We start from the raw sequence: 15,914 nt of genomic DNA, 5'->3' as shown, positions 1-15,914 counted from the left end.
AAAAAATCACAAGGTCACAGGTATCTCCAGTCTTCCTTCATCTAAAAAATGGGAAGGATAGCCATAAAGAGGCAAAGAACAGAGGTCAGTAACTCTGGGCTACATGTTGTCCCGAGATGAGGAGAGCCCAATGCCATTGTCTCTCTCAGCTAAATCATGAAAGGCCACAATCAAATCAAAGGATTTACTTCAGCTGGTTAGTGCCTTTTGAATTTACTCTAGTTTTAGATACACAGGCAATCAACAATCCTTCTCTTTATCGTATTAGCAGAATCAATTACAGAATAATGGTACGTGCTACAGATGTGGGAAAGAGGGCACTTGTACTTCATAAAGACTTGTTGAATAACTGACTCACTAAATTCCATTATACAGCATGATGCTTTTTTTTTTTTTTTTTTTTTTTAGTGAGGCAATTGGGGTTAAGTGACTTGCCCAGGGTCACACAGCTAGTAAGTGTTAAGTGTCTGAGGCCGGATTTGAACTCAGGTACTCCTGACTCCAGGGCTGGTGCTCTATCCACTGCGCCATCTAGCTGCCCCTAGCATGATGCTTTTCTGGAAATAGGCTCCCCAGCCTCTTCCATCAAGGTAGAGCTTGCATCAGCTGAGCATCCTATGCATGATAACAACTCTGCCCCACCCCAAGGGGCTTACATCCTAGTAGGAGGAATTAGAAGTAGAATTGGACACTTAATATAAGAATTGTCACATGAGTAATACAAGGTTTTAAATTTCTAGCTTCTGGGCATTTCCAGAGGGAAGTATATGATTTTGTCTGAGCATTTCCATCTGAGCAATGAGGATGGCTAGTAAACTATTACCATCAGAGAGTTCTGTATTGGGTAGAGAAGTTAAATGACACAAAGGAAAGTCTCTAGTAAAGAAGGAATAAGCCAAGCATGGTGGTACACTCCTATAATGCCTACTCCTAGGGACAGGGGCCCTTAGACTGGTGGATCCCTTGAGCTTGGGAGTACTGAGCTTTACCAGAGCTAATGTTGATTGAGTTCATTAATTTCAGTACCAATATGGTAAGCCCTCCAGAAGGGGAGGACAGCATCAGACTGGTTAAGAGGGGAGCAAATCAGTCAGGTAAGAGATGGAGCAGGTCAAATCTTGTATTCCTTTTCAATCATTCAGTCATGTCTTACTCTTTTGTGACCCTGTCCATGAAGTCGTCTTGGCAAAGATCATGGAATGCTTTGTTATTTCCTTCTTTAGTGATTAAAGCAAACAGAGGTTAAGTGACTTGGCCAGGCTCACACAGCTAATAAGTATCAGAGTCTGTATTTAAACTCAGGTCTTTCTGATTCCAGGGCCAGCACTCTATCCACTGAACCATCTAGCTGTCTCAAATCTTATGTACTGACTAATAGTGGGATTTTTCTGTAAATGACTTTTACAATTTCACCTTGGGTGGGATAGGGAGACACTTTTCAAGAGAGAGAGAGAGAGAGAGAGAGAGAGAGAGAGAGAGAGAGGAAGAAGAAGAAGAAGGAGGAGGAGGAGGAGGAGGAGGGAGGGAGGAAGGAAAAGATGACTGAAGGAAAGAAGGGGAAAAGGACCATCTCTAACTCAGCAGAATAAAGAGATTGTCAATGTCTAATCTGAAAAATAGAAAACCAAATGGGTATATGATATAAGTATTCAAATATTTGAAAGACTGTAATAAGGAAAATATATTAGACTTCTTTAACTTAAAGAGGACAGAACCCTGAGTAATGGAATGTGTGGACATTTCAGGGGCATATTTAGGATGAATGTAAGGAAAAACTCCCTAACAGTTAAACTATCCCAAAGCTTAATGGACAATGTCAGGAGGAAGTCTGCCTTCTTTTACTGGAGGTGCTGAAGCAAAATCTAGATGGCCAACTGTCAGGTATGTTGTAGAAAATACCTTTTGATATAAATTTATATCAAATTTTAAATTTTATACATATACATATATATAAATAGACTCTGGAGGACAAAATAGTACTTGGGATGTAGATGCTATTATTATTATTATGCCCATTTTACTGATGAAGAAATTGGGGCATATAGCATTTAAGTGTCTTGCCCAGTATCAGCCCAGATAATCCTAAGGTGTCTTCCTACTGAGGTTTTGCAATCCAATGATACCAATTTATCCTCTTCACACCATGTTCTGCCTGAGCCACTCCAGGCTGCCTTTCCAGGCTTTGGAATATCATTCTAGATACTTGACCTATCTCCTGCCCAGATCTTTGATTTACATACCAAGTAAAGTGAATTGTCATGAACCAGCACACACTTTCATCCAAACTTGAACCACAGCCTCTTCCTGTGAAGAGCAGGAGCTGTAGCCTATCCAACTTTTCTACTTCCTCCAGAAACTTCTAGTACAGAGATCTGCTTTTTAGTAGGTACTTAAATATTTGCTGAATGGGAATGAATTGGATTTCCTCAGAAAGATAACTTCCTCTAGGTCCTGTTAATTGCCTCATGTGGTCAGCACAAATTGGCCTCATTTAGGGACTTCAAATTGGATACTTCTCCTTCTTATTCCTATTCCTCTCTGCCCTATACCCCTAGCTCCTATGCCTTAACTCACTGTCCCTGTCTTGCTTCTCTCTCTGTGGCTGATCACTACTGTTGACCATAGTTCTTGCATGACTGCATGAAGCCCTCATCTAGCCTGAACACTGCCTGTATACATCTGAAATGGGTAAATACTTAGGAGTGAGGCGTTATTTTGCAAATCATTATCCTCATTTACTTGCGATATTTAAACAGCCACAAACCTAGAAAGTCTAACAAAAGGAACAATCTTAGCCCAATTGGAGGATAGCATGGATAACCTAATAGGTCCCCTTTTTTACCCCTTTTCTTAAATTTCCATGATAGAACCAAATGTAATTTTTATGTAGTTATGAGGCGGAAAATGGAAGTGGGGGTCATTTTGTTGCATTATATTTTTGTGCACTTCTTCCAACTTAGCTCTGCAATTGCTGTTCCCCACTCTCATGTAGTTACTCAGGCCATTTGTGAAAAACCATAATTATACCTTAAGGTAATGTTCTCTCATGCATTATTAAGCCTTGACAGTTTTTAAAGTAGACTCTGGGAGTGAGTTGGGTGTTGAGGAGGAGAGGAGTGAACCATTCTGCTACGCACTTCTTTAATGCAACAGTGGTTAGAATTACAACTAGCAAGACTTGGTGCAAAATTTACCATCAGATTATTATTTTTTCTTTTTTGGGGAGGTGGGGATGAGGGTATTTTCAAGGTTGTATGAAACCTCAAAAGGCCAGTGATGGTGTAGGGAAGTAGTGGGGTACAACCTGTTGGGAGATAGAGTTACTTGGAGTTCCAGGTAGAAGGAAAGCCACTTGGTAGCTACTTATTCTTACTAATTATATATAAAATCCAATTGTTTTGATGCTATTAAAGGAAGTCAAATGATGTTATCTCTTTTAAATTTTAGTCAGCTACATCAAAACTCATTACCTCCTTCCTTGTTGATGGAGTGCCACACTGTCGACTATGTGTCAGAAAGGCATCAAGGAGAATTAATAATTCACTAGGTGATAGGAGTAGGAGTACTATGACTGGCTGTGGTGCAGACAGACAGTGTGTTATTGGACAAGTCATATAACATGTCGAGTTTTGCATCAGGTTCTGGGTACCATCTCTTATCAAGAATATTAACAATCTATAACCCATCCAAAGGAAGGCAAGCAAGATACTGAAGGGACAGAGTAAGCATGTATTAAGTGGCTAACATGTGGCAGGCATTGTGGTAAGCTTTTTAAAATATTATCTCATTGTGTCTGGTTCTGAAAGGACCAAAAACCATGGCATAAAAAGATGGGTGGAAAAATTTGAGAAAAGAAATTAACCTTATTCTCTTTGGACTCAGAGATCACAATTAGAACCAGTGGTCAAGAAATAAAATCACCACTACCATCAGCATCAACATCATGAAAACAATAATGCTAAAAATGTTTTCAAGGAACCTACTAAAGAAGATAAGCTTTCATCCTAATCTTTTTTATTCATTTATACTATAAAAGCTACTTGTTTTTCCACCTATGCAATAGTCAATAAAAGATTAAGTATTTAAAAAACCCAAGAAAGCAATTTGTCACAGAGCCATTTCTACCTTAACTCTTTAAAAAAAGATGAAAAAGATAATTTTGAAATGGATATTAGCTCACCATTATATGATATTTTAAGACTTACAAAGTCACTTCGGTCCTTTCTTTCAGGCCATGTACTCAGTGGCTTCCTCACCAACCAACTCCATCCTCCCCTTCTTCTGTAAACTTTGGGACCAAAGTGCCCTGTGTTTGACAAATATTCCCCTATTTGCCTCACCCCTAGACCTATCAGAATATAAACTCCTTGAGGGTCAATGCTGTATTTGCTTTTGGATTTGTATCTTCACTGTTAACAACAGTACTTGACATATGGAAATTAATCATTTAATAAATAAAAGATTTTTCTTTCATTTACTCATTAAAAAGGTTTTTTTTTTTTTTTGCCAAAATCAAGCAATGAGATTAATAATATTATTGTGATCTCCATTTAGTGTTCTCTGGGTCTTATCCTAACACTTGTAACAATGACTGGCATTCCTGTAGCACCCAAGGGCTGGGGGGTTTTTTGGTACATGTTATCCGACTCAAGCTATATAACAACTTGTTTAAGTAGGTACTGCATATGTTATTATCCTTATTTTAGAAAAGTGAAAACTAAGGCTTAGGGAGATTATGACTTACCCATGATCAGCCAACTAGTGTGAGAGGTGGGATCCAACCCCAGGGTTTCCTTGCCTCTAAGATCAGCTCTCTGTCTTTATTCCATACTATTTCTTATAACTACCCCATCAAAACTCACCTGCTCTGTGTTTTCATCACCTACCTTCTGCTTGAGAGAAAACTTGAAGCACGTTTGTGCATAGAGTTTTTTTTTTATGTATGAGGTATTTTATTTTTTCCATTACAAGTAAAGTTAGTTCTCAACTTTTGTTTATACATGCTTTACAATTTCAGATTTTTCTCCCTCCTACCCCTCCCTCCCCCCTCCCCTAGACAGCAGGTAATCTGGTATAGGTTATATCTATATATCTCTATACATATACATATATATACATATATACACACACATATATATACACATAATAACATTAATCCTATTTCTGCATTAATCCTGTTACAAGAGAAAGAATCAGAGCAGTGATGCAAAACCTCAAAATAGAAAGAAAAAAAAAACCAACAGCACCCAAAACAAAAGAAATAATATGGTTCAATCAGCATCTATACTCCACAGTTCTTTCTTTCGTGCATAGAGTTTTAAAGGAAGCAATTGCCTTACTCAACCCAGGTAACACATTTGTTTACCACTAATGACCAAGAGAAAAAGCCTTAACTTAAAGAAATGGGATAAAGCAGAATGTGGAAAAAAACTAAATGTGGAGTCAGAAGACAGGGTTTAATCAAATCCTGTCTCTGTCATTTATGAGCCAGATGACCTTGGGCCAATCATTTAACTTTTCTGTACCTTAGCTTCTTCCTGGCTTTCAATGATATAATAATACTTGCACTATTTCACAAATTTATTACAAAAATAAAATGAAACAATATTGAGAAAGTGTTTGGTGAATTGCAAAATGTTGTAGATGTGTCAGCCATTTATTAGTTTATTACTAGTGTAAATTTCAGGTACCTTAGTGGTGTATTGGGGAAAACCTGGACCAATGGGTGGAAGTTATGGGAAGGCAGATTTAAGCCCATGATAAGAAGACGCTTAAGAACAAGAAAGAGATGTCCAACAAGGAAACTTACTGTCTCAGGAGGTAGTCAGCTCCCCATTACTGGAGTTCTCGAATTAGAAGATAAGAGATCATATGTTGAGTATGCTAGAGGGAGTTAGTTGGTATAGCAGAGTGCTGAACCTGGAGTGAAAAACTTGAGTTCAAATCCAGCCGCAGACAATTCTAGCTTAGTGACCCTGAACACGTCACTAAATCTGTTTCCTTTTCTCCATCAGTAAAATGGGCATAGTAATAACACTTACTTTCCAGGGTTGTTGTGAAGCTAAAATAAGATATTTGTAGAGTGCTTTGCAAAGCTTAAAGTGCAATATAAATGCTACCTATCTTATAAAGGCAGAAATTGCACTAAATTACTTCTGAAATCTCTTCTAGTTCTATTCTTCCATGGTCCCATGATATAATTAGACATAAGAGACCCATTTGGTGCTTCTTAAAGCATACACAGTCTATATATGCATGGCCTTAGACCTACTGGAACAGCACTATAAATGCATTTTTAGCAAAAGTACAAATAACAAAGGTGGTGGCTGGAACCCAATTTGCAATCCCTGGGTGTTCACACTAGTTTATTCTTGGCAAAGGGAGGCTTTTTCAGGGCTTGTAAACAGGCTTTGGAAATAGCTCTGACAGAGAAAAATGCTTGTGATTTGTTGGGCCAGATGCTCCCAGGGCTCAAACTGCTCCCTGGCTGCATGTTGGGCACCTTTGAGAGCTTGGTTGTTGTTTATCTGAAACACAGGGAAACGTTTTATCTTCCAATGGTCTAAGACATAGTGTACGTACCCTTCTAAGTGGGGGGAACATTCTCACCATATATACAATGCCATTATGGTTGCTCACTTTCCCCCAACTTTTCTTCTATATAGCTACATTCCTACTCATTGAAGAAAGGCTGTACATGTCTATAAAAAATACAGACTCTGTGTGCTTTCATATACATTAACTCTTTAGCTCCTCTTCACCATCCTGAGAGGTGGGAAGGTAAAGGACTATTGTTCTCATTTTACAGATAAGAAAATGGAGGCAGAGAAAAGTGAGGTAAATAAACATTCAGCTTAATTTTCCTAAAGTCCAGCTATGCTTATCCCACTGCTCTTATTCATTTCAGTTGCCTCAGATCTTATAAAGTTTGCAAAATGCTTTCCTGACAACACTATACAAATAAACACTATAAGGATAATTAAATATCTATTTTTTAATATAAAGAAACTGAGCTTCAAGATGGACAAGTAGTTTGCCTCAGGTCACGTGGTAAGTGAGATTCAAATCCAGGTCTTTTCTGATTCCAACTACAATACCATATCACAGCCCGAGGGAGAAAAACTTCTGGGAAAAATCAATTCATGTAAGTTATTTTCAATTCAATCTAATAATTTACTGAGTACTTATAGAGCATTGTGCACTGAGCTCAGAAAGGTCCAAGTTTTAGAGACGACAGTATCTACCCACTTGGAATTAACTATAACATAGTTGATTATATATACACTGAGTATAGTGTATTAAATACTATATAGTTAATACACAGTATCGTATATTAACTATAATACACAGTATTAGGTATTAACTATAATACAGTATATTGTATATTAGCTCTAGTACACTGTATTGTGTATTAGCTAAAATACATGATATTGCATGCCAAGAGCATTTAAAAATTATAGAATCAAAAATAAAATCCAAATCATCGTTGAATAAGTTTGCCTGGTGGAGGTGGGGCATATGATCAGGGAGAGTTTCATGTGGGAGGAGCAATTGAATTTAAACTAAGGGATGAATAGTGATTCAGCAGTCAAGTGGGATAGAGAAAGCATTCTAGGAATAGGAAATATCAGGTTTCCCATTGCATACAGAATAAAGCCCAAACTCTTTGAGCTGTTACCTATGGTCTTTTACTGTTAATTTCTACCTTACCTTTCTAACTTTATCTCCTCCTACTTTCTTCCATGTCCTCTGCACTCCAGCAACATTTAACTATTTACCTTCTTTCTTTCATGGATTTTTGCTTTTGTACCTTTTCCCATTTCATTCACTGTACTCAACATTTTTATTTTCCCATCTCTGTCATAAATATTAATGCTTCCATGAACCCTCCTTTCCCTAAGCTAGACATAATATCTTCCTCCCATGATCCTCCAGAGCACTTTATTTAGAACTGCACTCAATAAATTTGTTACCTGGACCAGATGAACTACATGGTCAACTGTAGAAAGAATAGGCAAATATAACTGCTAAATTATATCAATGGTTGTGTCAAATAGGAGAAGAAATATAAGACCAAATATGTGCATAGAGTATCCTGATTTTCAGCTAAGGGAAGATAATGCAATTTACAAACTATAGGCCAGTGATTTTGATTGTGAATTCTGGGAAAGTTTTAGAATACATTGTTAAAGAGATGGTTAGTAAACATCTAAAAAAGAAGGAAATAGTTATCACAAGGAACAAGTGTGGTTCTCTGAGAACAAGTCATACCAGACTAATCTTACATACTTGTTCACAGGTTTACCAAACTGATAAATTAGGGGAAATCTATTGATAGAGTTTATTAAGATTTTAGCAAAGTATTTGAAAAGTTTAAGGGTATTCTTGTGGAAAAGATGGAGATGTGTGGGCTAGTTGATAGGACAATTAAGTAGATTTAGAAGTGGTTGAATTGGTGTAATTAAACATCCATCATAAATGGTCCAATGTCAAGTTGGAAGTAAAATATTCCAGTGATTAATGCTTATACATGTTCTGTTTAACATTTTTATTAATTACTTGAATAAAGGTATAGATGATATCCTTATCAAAGTTGCAGAAAACAGAAAGCTGGGAGGGCTAGAAGCATACAGGGCATCAGGGTCAGGATCTAAAAAGCTCTTGACAGAATAGAACATAAGACTGAATATAATCAGATGAAATTTAATAGAGACAAATATGTCTCATGTCTTCTACTTGGGTTCAAGAGAGAGATGAATGGGGGCAGCTAGGTGGCGCAGTGGATAAAGCACCAGCCCTGGATTCAGGAGGACCTGAGTTCAAATCTGGCCTCAGACACTTGACACTTACTAGCTGTGTGACCCTGGGCAAGTCACTTAACCCTCATTGCCCCGCGGAAAAAAAAAGAGAGAGAGAGAGAGATGAGTGGTGGCAGTGATGTAAATGGTAACTATCTTTAGGTACCTGAGGAAGAGTAGTGTATAGTGTATTATAGTTAATACCTAGTGATTTCATTTAGGTGATTCTGAAATGCTCTATGGTTGATAGAATCAACACAATACAGCCCACAAACAAGAACATCTATAGGACTTCAATTGATAGGGAATCTCTTTTTCTTTTGGAATTTAAACCACACATCTTCCATGGTACCAGGTGGTGTCTTTGGTGAGCACCAATCCTCCAATTCATCTCTCGCTTGTTAGTAATGGTCATAAGGTTGTTGAACAAATTCAATTCTGACGCTATTTCATTCAAGGAATCTAACAATATTTTAACATCCTTGATGAAAAGGAGTTCTTTAAATAGTCTTTTGTGCTACCAAATCAAAGGTTTTGTTATAGTCAGCAAACATTAAGCACAGAGGAGTCTGCATTCTTGTAGAGATGTATTATTCTTATCACACCTAGTGTTTTTTACTCTTTGGCATCACTTATTCCCCACCTCTAATTGGAAATGGTGAAGAATGTATTCTAGAGAGTTCCTCAAAGAGCCTCCAGCTTCCATCCCATCATTTCCTACAGGCTGCACTTCCCTGACTTCATCATGGCCTACCTCCATCCATTCTGGATAACTTTCACCCCTCCATTTCCAGCTTCCTCTCATGGATCTCGAGGTCCTTGAAACCAGGGTCTGTCTTTGGACTTTCTCTTTCTTTGTATCCTCAGCACTTAGCAAAGACCTGGTACATAATAAGTGCTTAATAAATGTTTACTGACCAACATCTCAGGGAGAGGATAGAGCACTTGAAAGCAATGTGTACAACAAGGAATGGAGTTGGAAGGAACATGTAGAGGTCATGTAGAGCCACCCCCAATTTTAGAAATAAAGAAATTGAGGTTGATAGAGGGTGACTGAATTGACTTAAGGCTGTATAAGTTGCAGAGATGGGATTCAAACCCAAGCACCAGCCCTGGATTCAGGAGGATCTGAGTTCAAATCCGGCCTCAGACAGTTAACACTTACTAGCTGTGTGACTGTGGGCAAGTCACTTAACCCCAATTGCCTCACTTTTAAAAAAAAAGAAGTAAATTCTATGACTGAATTATTACCCAATGAAAAAACTATCAAAGAATCACAAAATGGCAACCATGGAAGGGATCACAAAAAGCATCTGGTACAACTCATACTTGTATAACAATCTCCTCTCTAACATCTGACGTGATCATCTAATCTTTGACTGAAGATATCCAGTGAGAGGGGAGCCACTACCTTTCTTGATATCTCATCCCACTTTTGGAGAGCCTGAACAGTAAGCTTTTCTTTATATGAACCCTAAACTTAGCCCTTTATAAATTTAACTCATTGCTTCTAACTCTGCTCTCTGTCCTTACAGTCTCCATACCTTCAAATATATGAATATGGCTATTATATGATCATTGAGTCTTCCCTTCTCTCACCTAAATATCCCCATTTCCTTCAGAGAATTCTCACATGGTATGATCAGAAGGCTTTTCCCCACCTTGATTACTCAGAAGGTATATTTGATTTATTGAAATGGTTCTATAGAATTCTTTTTTTGTTAGTTCTATAGAATTCTTGAAATGATTCTAGTTATCATAATCACTCATAAAATCAGAACCATTGGCACAGATTTGGAGTGGGAGGTCAAAGATCACCTCTTGCATAGCTCAGGGGTACAGGAGTTGGAATTGGGGTTGGAGTCAGGAAGACTTGAGTTTGCAAGCTACCTCAGACACCATCTGTTTGACCATGGACAACTCACTTAATCTCTCAGCCTCGGTTTTCTTTTCTTCAAGATAAGTATAATAATGGCAACTACCTCACAGGTTTGTTGTGAGCCTAAAATGAAATATCTTATGTAAAGCACTTTGCAATCTTACAGGTATATAAATAATAGCTATTATGGCAACCCCATATCAGTTAAACCATTCATCTCCTCTTCATGAGTCACGAGAATGGTCTCCCATTCTATGCTTGAGATGGCCCCAGAGACAGGGAATTTACTACTTCCCAAGAAATCCTACTTTATTTTTGGAGAGCTTTAATGGCCAGGAAATATTTTATTTCATTAAAATGTAATTAAGTACAACAAACATTTGCAAAGTATCTATGATGTTAGGGTGTTATGCAAGGCACAATATTATGGGCACCTAGATGGTGTAGTGGACAAAGCACAGGTATTAGATTCAGGAAAACTTGAGTTTAAATCAAGCCTCAGATACTTACTAGCCATGTGATTCTGAAAAAGTCACTTTATACCTCTGTTTGCCTCAGTTTTATTATTTGTAAAGTTGGGAAAATAATAGGCAGTACCTACATCCCAGGACTATTTTGAAGATAAAAATGAGGACAGATAGAAAGATAAAGAGATGATGTGGATATAGATAAATAGGCATACATATTTTGTTGTTGTTGTTTTTTATTTCTGATTCTGTGATTCCAGTTGGGGTTTTCTTGGTAAAGATACTGGAGTGGTTCACCATTTCCTTCTCTAGATTATTTTTAGATGAGGAAACTGAGGGAAATAGAGGTAAGTGACATGCTCAGGGTCACATAGCTAGTAAGTGTCTGAGGCCAAATCTGAACTCAGAAAGATGAATCTTCCAGATTCTAGGCCCACCACTCTACCTACTGTACCACCAAGGCATAGATATATCACTATAGAAACAGAGGTAGATAGATAGTGCTTTGCAAGTCTTAAACCATTATATACATGTTAGCTATAATTGTTATTGGGTGTTGAAGATACAAGACAACACTCATGTCATTCCTGCTCTTCAGGAATTTAGATTCTCTTTCTTTCTTTTTTTTTTCCATGAGGCAATTGGGGTTAAGTGACTTGCACAAGGTCACACAGCTACTAAATGTCAAGTGTCTGGGGCCATATTTGAACTCAGGTCCTCCTGACTCCAGGGACAGTGCTCTATCCACTGTGCCACCTAGCTGCCCCAAATTAGATTCTCTTTAAGGGAGGGAAATACAATATGAACAGTTAGGTATTTCATAAGTTTGGGGATGAAGAAAAGAAAGGAGAGATCAAATTGCTCTAGGGATATTTGAAGAGTGAGGTAGCATTGGTAGAGGGTGGAAACAGAGAAAGATTCTTTAGGAATTGAAACTTAAAGGCATCCAATAGGCAAAAATGAGGAGGGAATGAATAGAAGACACAGAGAGCTTGTGTGAAAACTTGAGACAGGAGTGATAGCCCATCACTTTGGGTCATCAGCTGGTATTCTATTTTAGCTGAAACGTTTTCTTTATGATAGCAATTTGAAACAAGACTGGAAAAATAGATCAGCACGACGGTATAGGTGCTTTAAATGCCAGGACAACGAATTCACATTTTATTTTAGATCAATCAGGAGCCACTGAAGTCGTTTGAATAGCAGAGTAATACATTCGGAGTTTTGCTGTACCGATGGTGATTTCAGTGGGCTTGTGGAGGATATAATGGAGATGGAGAGTCTGGAGAGAAAAACAAAATCCTCACCATTAGGGCTGTCCATAAGTCTGACGGACTGAGTTAAGAGATGATTAGTCCTCCTTCCTTGGAGGTCTTCATGCAAAGGCTGGAATACAAGTTGCTGGATAAGCTATAGTGGGCAGTCTTTTTACATCTAAATCAGACTGTATGACCACTGAGGGTGCATTCAGCCCTCAACTGTGGTGATCTTAGAATCGAGGCCCAGTTAGGATCTTCTCAAAGTAGTACACATGAAAGATGATAAGGTACTGAGCAGAGAAGGTGGCAGTTTGATGGGAACAAGGGAATTAATTCCAAAAGTAATGAGTGTGTAGAACTAAGAATATGGACGTTGGAGACCAACTCGTTCATTTTATAGAAGGTAAAAATGAGACCTGGAGAGGAGAAATGATTTATTTATGATCACAAAACTTGGCAATTACAGAACTAGCACTAGAACCCAGGTCCCTTAGTTCCAGCTTTGTTTCCTGCATTACAGCATCTCCTTTGATCAGTTCTTAAGGGGGAGAATGAACGGAGAAAGGGATATTTTCCAAACTTTATGGTGGGCATGATTTCTCTTGCATTTCCTACACTGTTCATTCTGCTTTCTCTGTTTCCTTTCACAGGAGATCACATTTTTAGTAGGGGCACTAGGTGAATGCTAGTAGGCGGGTGAGAAGGAATAGAGAAAAGAAAAACCCAGATGTGACAAACTTCAAGGTTGTAATAAGGAAATGTCGACTTGGAAATCTCATGGGACTAAATGTCAGAGGGCTATGTAAATTATATGCAAATCACATCAATATATGAGGTGTACCTTAAAGCAACGAGACTGACTTTTTCACTAAACTTACCCTAGTTTATTCATCCAAATGAGCATTGTCCTTGAGTATTCAGTCACCTTGGGAATCTATGTAGAAGTTCAAATGATATTACCATTGCTCAAAATAATTTTTGTGATTCTCTACTAGTGTCTCTGCATCTTTGCACATAATTTTTACTCCATCAGAACTGGCCTCCTTCCACCTCTCTGCTCACTCAAGGGTTGTCTTTTTTATGGATCACCTGAAGGTCTACTGTATTCTTAGAAGTCCCCCCTGACCACTCTATGTAACTGGGACTTCTAACCATATCTCCTAGTTATGTTCTCCAGTTAACCCCTCTCTTCTTAAAGGCAACCCTTTGAGTAGTGAATAGGATTACAGATTTAGAGTTAGGAGTAATTTTGGAAGCCATTGAGACAATTCACAATGGCTTAGATATTGGTCTTAGAGTTAAGAATTGTTCAGTCCTTTTAGTAGTGGTCCGACTTTGCATGACCCCATTTGGGATCTGGAGTGGTTCACAATTTCCTTCTGCAGTTCATTTTTTTTAGTGAGGCAATTGGGGTTAAGTGACTTGCCCAGGGTCACACAGCTAGTAAGTGTTAAGTGTCTGAGGCAGGATTTGAACTCAGGTACTCCTGACTCCAGGGCTGGTGCTCTATCCACTGCACCACCTAGCTGCTCCTCATCATAGGCACTTACAAGTGCTTCTTTCCTTCCTTTCCTTCCTCTCCCTTCTTGCCTCCTTCTTTCCTTCCTTTCTTCCTTCTTTATTCCCTTCTTCTTCCCTCTTTTCTTCTCTTACTCCTTCCCACCCTCTCTCCTTCCTTCTTTCCTTCCTTTCTCATTCCCTTCTTCCATTCCTCTTTCCTTCCCTTCCTCCTTTTCTCCATCTTCCTTTCTTCCTTCCTTTTTCATTTACAAAATAGATGCTGAGATAAATTAAATTACTTGCTCCAGGCCACACATTTTGACACATTTCTCAGAGGTAGGATTCAAACTAAGGTCTTCCTGATTCCAATTCCACTTAGTTGCAGACTAAGTATGCTTAGTTGAAAACTGAGTATGCTCACTGCCCATTCGTACCCCTTCGCCCTCCTCCCCTTCCAAAATAAAAAGCCCTCATAACATAACAACAGAAATAGAAAAACAAACTAAATTCTCTAGGCTAAACATTTTCTATTTAGCCTAAAGATGCCCTACTTCCTTTAGGAGGCACATTGGTAAAAGTCTAATATAGATGTCAGATTATCTTGAAGTATGCAGATTACACTTACCCTGCATACAGAGCCAACATTATTAATATTGGTTGGTTGCTTCTCACCTTTGCCATTGGCCATTCATTCCTCACATCATCCCCACATCTCAAATTTCATCCCTTTATGAACTTTTAATATTTATTTCCCCTATCCACTCATATATCTCTATCACCTCTTCAAGGACACAGGGTAGAGGGAGTAGGGTGGAGAGAAATCTTGGAGTTTTAGTGAACTCCAAGCTCAATATAAATTGATAATGTTACATGTATATAGAAAGTGAATATATCATTAGGCTGTATTAAGAAAAATGTTCCATTCAGGGCATTGATCAAAATAATCACATCATATTCTCTTCTAGTCACTCTATATCTGAAATGTTGTGTTCAATTACTGGGGCCAAAATGTTCAGAGAACATAGCCAGGTGATGAATGTTCAGAGAAGAGGTTTGTGTATGTGGTGGTGGTAGGTGGGGGAATGGAGACTATATCATAAAATAAGATCTTTTGAACGAACTGTGGGTGTTTAGTCTTGAAAGTGATGGAGGGCTTAAGGATAGTCAGAGTCTTCAAGAGTTTGAAAAGCTATTACATAGAAAATGCACTAGAATTTCTCTTATTGGGCTTAGAAGACAGAAATATTAGGAGTAAGTGGTGGGAAGCTAGGTGGCATGGTGGATAAAGCACCGGCCCTGGATTCAGGAGGAACTGAATTCAAATCTGGCCTCAGACACTTGACACTTAACTAGCTGTGTGACCCTGGGCAAGTCACTTAACCCTCATTGCCCTGCAAAAAAATAAAAAGGAGTAAGTGAAAGCTATAGGAATGATTTAATAATAATAAAAAAGCAAATAAACAAAAATGGGTTATTGCAGCAGGTAGAGGGTGCCTCATAACTGGAGGTCTTCAAATGGATTCTGATTGTTCACTTTTGGGAAATGTCTTAGAATCATTTCATATGCAAATTGGGGTTGAAGTAGAAGGCAATATTGCTCTATTTTAAATCTTAGGTTCTCTGGTCAGATTCTATTCTGGGTTAGAATAAATGATCTTTGTGGTCCCTTTCAACAATTCTAGTTTAGGGTCAGCACTCCCTTTCTGCAAGGGCCATTCTCTGACTAACCTCTGTTTGTTTTTTTAGTTTGTTTTCATTCCTGAAGCCCTATTTTCAAGGATATGAGGATATTGGATTACAAGGAGTATATTCTAATGCCTTCTAATGTGGACATGACATAAGACTTTTTGGGGACGAGAGGACTACAAGTTCTGGAAGGTACCACTATGCTGAAAGACTTTGATTCCAGTTCCTATAACAGACTGAGTTAATTTATTGAGGACCAGCCTACTTAAGTATTGAGAGGTTTATCGTGAGTAGTCTGTTCACTTGGTGATTAATTATTTGGCCC

Source organism: Dromiciops gliroides, chromosome 1 (assembly GCF_019393635.1).
Source record: "Dromiciops gliroides isolate mDroGli1 chromosome 1, mDroGli1.pri, whole genome shotgun sequence".
Classification (NCBI taxonomy): Eukaryota; Metazoa; Chordata; class Mammalia; order Microbiotheria; family Microbiotheriidae; genus Dromiciops; species Dromiciops gliroides.
This window is presented reverse-complemented; position numbering follows the sequence as displayed.